The following is an 8,240-nucleotide window of genomic DNA, read 5'->3' as shown; positions in this document are numbered from 1 at the left end:
TCCTGTGGCCCCCCCCCCCCCCCCCCCAGGATAATGTGGAGATATTACAAACTAAGCCTGATAAATGCTCATGGATAACAGTCTGCATAGTAAGGTCAGGCAGTATACAGGACTAAAGCATTGGTCTTAATCAAAACGAAAGACATTATCCTACTGTGAGTTACATTAGGCTTCTGTAAATCTGGGCTGGAAATAAGTTACATATGGAAAACTAGTATTCGTTAAAACAGATGTTTTCAAAGTGGAAAACCCATTATATCATGTGTAATTTTATGAACTGATTTAAAATGTATTTTTAAAAAAATGTTCTATTATCAAATTCTTCAGACTTACAGTACATGCAGCAAACTACAAAACACACAGTAGCCCTAAAGCATAATAAATAAAGCACTTTTTGTGGGTGGTTGGAACATGGAGAATAAAAATAGAATAATCAATAATTCATAACTATTGACTTCTGAATGCAAACACAAACAAATCATTTCAGAGTTTTAACCAAAAGAGATAGTGAGGACACACTTCAGGATCATCACATGAAGTTATCAGCTAAACAAATTGCATCACATGAAAGTTTTAAGGGGGGACCAAAACAGGCCACAGTTCAACAATGGGTGGTTTGTGGAGAGTAGCCTAAACTGATTTTCTTCCAAATTAATTTGATGGTTGCAAGTTGGTGACATATGGACACGATATGGCCTATATGCCTTTTCAATTCAGAGACCTAAAGTAGAATACTATGGCAAGCCATTTTGACTTTTATTCATTCTCAGGATATGAATTCTTGATATCAACAATTCAACTTTTACTAGTTAAAATGTGAATTCTTGATATCAGGAATTGGATTTCTACTAGTAACAATGACTATTTTTGATATCAGCAATTACATTTCCACTAGTAAAAATGTTAATTCTTGATATCAACAATTCAACTTTTACTAGTTAAAATGTGAATTCTTGATATCAGGAATTGGATTTCTACTAGTAACAATGACTATTTTTGATATCAGCAATTACATTTCCACTAGTAAAAATGTTAATTCTTGATATCAACAATGAAATCATCACTCGCAGAAATTTAATTCTTGATATCAGCCATTAAATTTCAACTAGTAAAACATATTATTCTTGATATCAAGAATTTATATCCTGGGAATGGCAATAGGCAAGCCGTTTAGACTTTTATTCATTCGCAGGATATGAATTCTTGATATCATAATATCATAATTGATATATAATATTCAAATTTCACTAGTTAAAATGCTAATTCTTGATATCAGGAATTAGATTTCTACTTGTAACAATTGTAATTTTTTATATCAACAATTCAATTTTCACTAGTAAAAATTTTAATTCTTGATATCAACAATTCATATCCTGAGAATGAATAAAAGTCAAAACGGCTTGCCATAGAATGCTATTCATACAAACTGTTCAATTTACCATTTAAATGAACATAGGCTTACTGTTGAGAAGTGACAGCTCTGCTAATGAAAAAAAAGGACTCTAGTGCTATCTATTATAATGTAGCATACAGGTGCATCTCAATAAATTAGAATGTCATGGAAAACTTCATTTAGTTCAGTAATTCAACCAAATTGTGAAACTCGTGAATTAAATAAATTCAATGCACACAGACTGAATTAGTTTAAGTTTTTGGGACATTCTAATTTATTGAGATGCACCTGTACATGTAACTAATACAACATATTAACATGTTAATAATCAAGCTCAAACTATAATCAAACTTCAAATTGCCAATCTCAAAACAACAGTTTGTTCCAGTTCTCAAATTTTATTGGCTATGCAAGAGCAACATTGCAACAGCACCAGGACTTTTCACTTGTTTGAAATGTTTGTAAAAACCCTTTTTTTTCTTCTTCAGTTTGTAACACTCCACTTGTTTGCATATTTCAGAAAGAGGCTGCATCCGAAATTGCATATACCGCCCTACTATATAGTATAGGCAACAGTATGTGACCAAATTAGTGTACCCGAACTAACAGTACTCATAAAAGAGTACTTCGGAGTGATTCTGAAGTGTGCACATAATGGACACTTTACTAGCCTACCGCATGAGGCCACGGGAGAGGATTTATGATCAATGGCAGAGACGCGACGTAACTGACGCTGGTAGGCCACATGACAATGACAACATGGGGAATGTAGTCGGTCCAGATTCATACTATATATGATGCTCTTTTTGCTGTTGTGAAGTATAGGCCTACTTATTAAAAAATGTCCTATTCAACAGAGAGTATGCGATTTCGGACGCAGCCAGACTGTCAGTCTTTTCAGTGACTCTCTGCAAATCGTTGTTGTACCACTTAATGAGAGAGTCATTCAACCGCTTGATTCGTTCAAAACATTGATTCAGTCAGGAACGAAACATTCGGAAACACAACTGCTTTGTTTTGTAACAATTTTTGTTGGCAGAACAAAATGGACAAACACAATACCCGGTGAAAGACGTAAGTTAACCTATATCTTCAACTTAGTTTCTTTTTTTTGTGTAAGTGGGCTACACTTGAAAACACATTATTTTATTACATTTCATTATTGGAAATATAGAGTCATTTTAGAGAACTAATAACCACTTGATAGAAATAGTCAGTGCCAATATACGTAGACCTATATGTCAACATATGTGTGCAGTGCCAATATATGTAAGATCCAAACGCTACTTATTAAAAAATGTCCTATTCAACAGAGAGTATGCGATTTCGGACGCAGCCAGACTGTCAGTCTTTTCAGTGACTCTCTGCAAATCGTTGTTGTACCACTTAATGAGAGAGTCATTCAACCGCTTGATTCGTTCAAAACATTGATTCAGTCAGGAACGAAACATTCGGAAACACAACTGCTTTGTTTTGTAACAATTTTTGTTGGCAGAACAAAATGGACAAACACAATACCCGGTGAAAGACGTAAGTTAACCTATACTTTCAACTTAGTTTCTTGAACTGTAGCATAAAGCACACTCGCAATCGTGCTGTTTTTTTTTAGCTATTCTACACAGCGTTATTCTGAACAACAACACTCCCGTTTTTGTAATATTGCTAGAAGCCAGCAGCCTCTAGTTATGATTAAGCCACAAAATGTACATGTACATAGCAACATTTTAAAACACACACATTTTTGGGATTTAGCAAATCCCTCATCCGCAATCTACAGAGATCAAACAAACTGTGTAATAAGATTAACCACACTTCAGCACACATTTATCATACATCCATAATGGGATGAGACTGTTGCGATATGGGAGTTTGTCTCCTTTTATAGATGCATGCCTGTGAGAGTTTGTGTGTTGTGTTTGTTTCCATAAGATGCCTTATATAGCCCTTTTATTTGTATATTAGAATGATTTCTGAAGGATCATGTGACGCTGAGGACTGTAGTATGATGCTGAAAATTCAGTTTTGCCATCACAGAAATAAATTACATTTGAAAATACATTAAAATAAAAAAAACAGTTATTTTAAGTTGCTTCTTTCAAAAACATTTAAACACTTCACCCTCAGATTATTAATGAAGATTTAAAGATGGAAAACATATCAAATTGATGTCAAAAGATGCTGGTATTATAGAGACGTTTAGGCTGTATAAGGAGGTGAACTCAAGCCTTGGTAGTCCATCTTTGGGGAGATCAAGTGCTTTGCCAGAGAAAATGAGAACGGGATGTTCCCTGTAGACCAAAAACAGGAAGCAAAAAAGTGAGAGTTCTTGAGAGTTCATTAGAATCATTAATTAATCTATCATCTGGTCCCGAAAGAAGAATACTGTTTAATTTCCTAGATTGTCAAACCTCCTCCATCTTTGTGAGTCTCCATCTTAAAGGGATAGTTCATCTAAAAATGGAAATTCTGTCATCATTTAGTCACCCTCAGCTTAATCCAAACCTGTATGAGTTTCTTTCTTCCGCTGAATACAAAAGAAGATATTAGGCAACCAAACTGTTTCTGGTCCCCTTTGACTTTCAAAGTATTTATTTATTTAAAAAAAAACAAGCTAATACAGGTTTGGAAGAACTTGAGGGTGAGTAAATGATTTTGCATTGATGCGTAAATGATGGGAGTGTCTCAATAAGCTGCCTAGCTCCCAAACTCGTGAATCAGTATATCGCATACAAGAATCTGGTAAGGACCCAGGCTCACTATATACATTGGGAAAGTGTTTATTTTACAACATACAATGTCAATGTACAACGTCATTGTACATTGTTGTAGAATGTAACCACTGGTATTAACAACAGGTAGTACCCATATCTTTTTGATATTATTGGCTCATGCATTGATAGTTGGCTCATGCATTTGTTTCACACTTAAGAAATGTGACATAAATTCTGGTAAGGGAGCATATTGAGCATCAGTGCTCCCTGGTTTTTGCGGTGCATTGTTGGAATTTTCAGGGAGAGAAAGTTACAGTGCACTGGAAGGATTGTGCGACTCAGACACCCTGATCAGTGCCCTGCCTACTGAACTAGGGAGCTGATTGAGACACACCCAAATAATTTTTGGGTAACTATCCCTTTAACATTTGTTTGTGAAACCAACTCTTACTCCTCAATCACATACTCTTTGCACTTTCATTAGACTTGTTTAGACTTTCATTGTCTCTACAATTGACTATAGTCAGAGCCATATTTAATTTCTGACAGGAATGAAAACGAGGCTGTGAGGTATAGAAGCACAGTGATAGAAGTACAGGATTGTACTGTTGTTTAATAACATAGGCTTACCCAATGTTCAGCTGAAAATACGTTTTCAAAAACTCTATTATACAGTTTTTAAAGTTGTTGTGAATTTTACATGATCTTGGACTTTTATACAGTGCGTGCCATTGTAAAGACTCTAAGCCTTAGTTTCATGTGTTGGGAAGATTACTTTGGAAATGTAATAGGTTATATATTACAAGTTACCCTATTTAAAATGTAATAAGTAGTGTAACTATTTCCTTTACTGTATTACACTTGATTACTTTTTTAACACTTTTCTAAATTTCTTATTACATTTTTCAACTTTTAATATTTTTTAAACATTTGAACCAGGCAGGGTTGACCTTACAACAGTACTAAACACTGATTACTGTCAGACTTTTTATCACTTGAATTAAGATCAACCACCACAAAATCAGATTTAGCACCTCTTTTTTACTTTGAAATCGTTCTTAGGTTAAACACAGATTTAAAACCGCGACAAGATATAGTTTAATAGCTTCGACACTATTTTTGAAATCTAACTTTTGCATAGCAATGACAGGAAACTCTGGCATCTAACAATGCTTTAGAAAAAAAATGTAATCTTAAAAAATAAAATAACGCAATTGCACTTATTTTGTAATTAAGTAAGGCTGTTACATGTAACTAGTCCCCAACACTGGTGTTAAATTTAGTCTGGCATCTAATTTGATTAAAATCTATTCTGCAAAATCCAGTATAGTATCTTAAAATAGTGAAACAAGTGCGGGTTTTATATGTTCTTAACACGAAAATATATTCAGAAAAAAAGATTTCAGCTTTATTTAACCAGTTAGATGTTATTTAATTGAATCAATTAAATGTTTTGTTAGCACTTTATTTGTAATTGTACGTTTAAGTACCGATTATTAACTACATGTGGCTACTTTCTATATGGTTAGGGTTAGGATTAAGGTTTGTGTTAGTAGATTATGGATTAGGGTATGTGTTACCCCTCAGGGTTACTTGCATGTAATTATGCATGATTTATTGGTATTATAGTAGTAAATACATGTAACACGTGTAACAAGGTCACCTTAAAATAAAGTGTTGCTTATGTTTTTATTTAAATAAGGATTCACTTACATAAACTTTCACCGAACAGTAGGCTACCATTGTCATCAAGTGTGAAACGTTTTGAAACGTAGTTTCTATCTTTGTCCACTAGAAGACAGTATTGATCACAAAATGAATCACAGAAGTTGGTTGTGGGCAAGTGAGTTTCATGCGTCTTATAGTATTATTTACATACTGTTGCAGACATTGACAGATGCATTCTTTTTAAAGGTATGACAACACCTGTTTAATTGCGATTTTTATCTCTTTGTAATGAAGACCTGATAGGTGTATTCAGTTGCCTGTTGTTATTTTATATTACTTGATGGAAAATTCTCACATGTCATTTAGCACGAATCACTCATTTATCAAATAAAAGAGCACTGTAGCTAGTTGAAAATAAAGATGGAGATTTGCTTGGCATAATCATAATTCCATGCAGATAGTTTGTGTTCTAAAATAATGACCACACCGCATTTGCTTATTGATTTTTTGACAGTTTGTCAATAGTTTGCTGGTTATATTATAGTATGAGAATAACAAAAAATAATTCAAAAAAGAAAGTTCAGGACAGCACATTTCCTTATTACAGCATTGTTGCCGTAAGGTGCTTTGTTGTTTGAACAGCCTTTATTCAGTAATAGTGAGCAAATGTCTATTCCTGGAAGTTAAAATATCAAACCATTCTTTCTGCTTTCATTACGTAGAAGGCACAGCATCTATCCAAAAGTAATTGACCCATGGCCTTACTGGAAAGTCTCTCACAGTCAGATTTGCATTTTTCTATATTTAACAGCAAGTCGAAAAGAAAAGTCATGTATTGTTAGTCAAAAACCGCCTTACAGTGTTATTTTTAAAAGCTGTGTGTTAATTATTGAGAGTGATATTAGAGTTTGATACCTTGCTGCCATAAAATAATTTTATTAAACTGTTTTTTTTCTGAAAGTGTCTGTGAGACATGATCTACTCTGTAATTTAGTTAGAACAAGTTGATTGATTTTTTTTTAGCACATTTTAGCATATTTGCCCTCGGCAGTTACAACAAGGCCTTTTTGGTTTATTTATTTATTTATTTTTTGAAGGTTTTCATGTTCAGTTCAGTGGTTGGCGCACACACGTGAGGTGAACAATTGATGTCACAAAGATGGGTAACTTGTCAAGTTGATACTTATCACCCTTTATGGCTTACTCATCTTTGTTTCAATATTTTTACTGTGCATAACACACAAAACAAAAAAATAATCCAGTATGGCGCTTTGAGTGTCTTAAAGTCATAAGTGTGTGCCATTAGCACCATATTTGAACTGAGAGTTGCAGTGGAGGAACATATTATATTTTACCATTCAGAAGTTATCATCAATATCATAGTTTTCTTCTAAAATATGAGGCAGCATGGCCGTACCCAGGCTTTGAAAATTAGTGAGGGGATGGGGGTTGGGTTGGTGTTAAAGAATTGTGTTATAATAACCCCTCATTATATACACTATAAACACTTTAAAGGAGACAGACATGTAGATGTTTGTGAAAGATGTTTTCTCTGTTTTGGAGGGATGGTTATTTTTAAATCATAGGCTACCCTATTTATTGCATCAAAATTTGTTGCAATAAAAGTTACAATAAGTTGATCATACTGATTTCAAAGTTAAGGATTCATTAGTTTGAATGTACATTGAACCAAAAACTATCATAACATCTTAGTTGATAATTCAGTATGTTTTATTTTTGACAAAACAGCCCATGTTTCGGTAGTGACAGTAATGCTTTGGGAGCAACCACATCACATAACAGAATTTTAACTCACATACTAAAACACTACTAAACTATACAAAAATACAAAAAATTGCATAACTGTACTAAAATTGTGTTTATTTTCCCCCAAATATGAGGATTATGTGTTATCCCATAGAATTGTCACTACTGAAACAGTTGCTACCGAAACATGTAATCATTGTTTCGGTAGTGACAATTCTATGAGATAACACCCCAAAAAACCCCACCAAAGGTGTCACTACCGAAACTCCACCAAATGTTTTGGTAGCGACAATTTGAGATACTTTTGAACCTAGCTCAAAGATGCTAATCAGCACATGTTAGCTAGCACAGTTCTGAACAGTGGTACACATGTAAAAACGAAATGTTATGGAATAACTCTCAAAAAAGTGTGCTTAATTGCAGAAAAAAGGTGTTCAGTAGTGACGCTGCTTAAAGTTACACACAGATTTTTCAGACTTTTGAACACGTTTACCTCAAAATGATGAGACATATCTACTCACACCTTGTAGCTATGAGAGAGGGGGACACAGGAATATTTGCTGATCATACATTTATGGATTTAGTTAAAATCAGTCTCGGCAAATAGACTAAAACATATAGTGTTTCGGTAGTGACATGAAAAATGAAACTTACTCAAAAGAAAATATAAAATAAATATATATTTTTTTAATGACACTTTT

This window comes from Sinocyclocheilus grahami, unplaced genomic scaffold (assembly GCF_001515645.1).
Source record: "Sinocyclocheilus grahami isolate Dianchi unplaced genomic scaffold, SAMN03320097.WGS_v1.1 scaffold46.1, whole genome shotgun sequence".
Classification (NCBI taxonomy): Eukaryota; Metazoa; Chordata; class Actinopteri; order Cypriniformes; family Cyprinidae; genus Sinocyclocheilus; species Sinocyclocheilus grahami.
Note: the sequence above shows the minus strand (reverse complement) of the source record.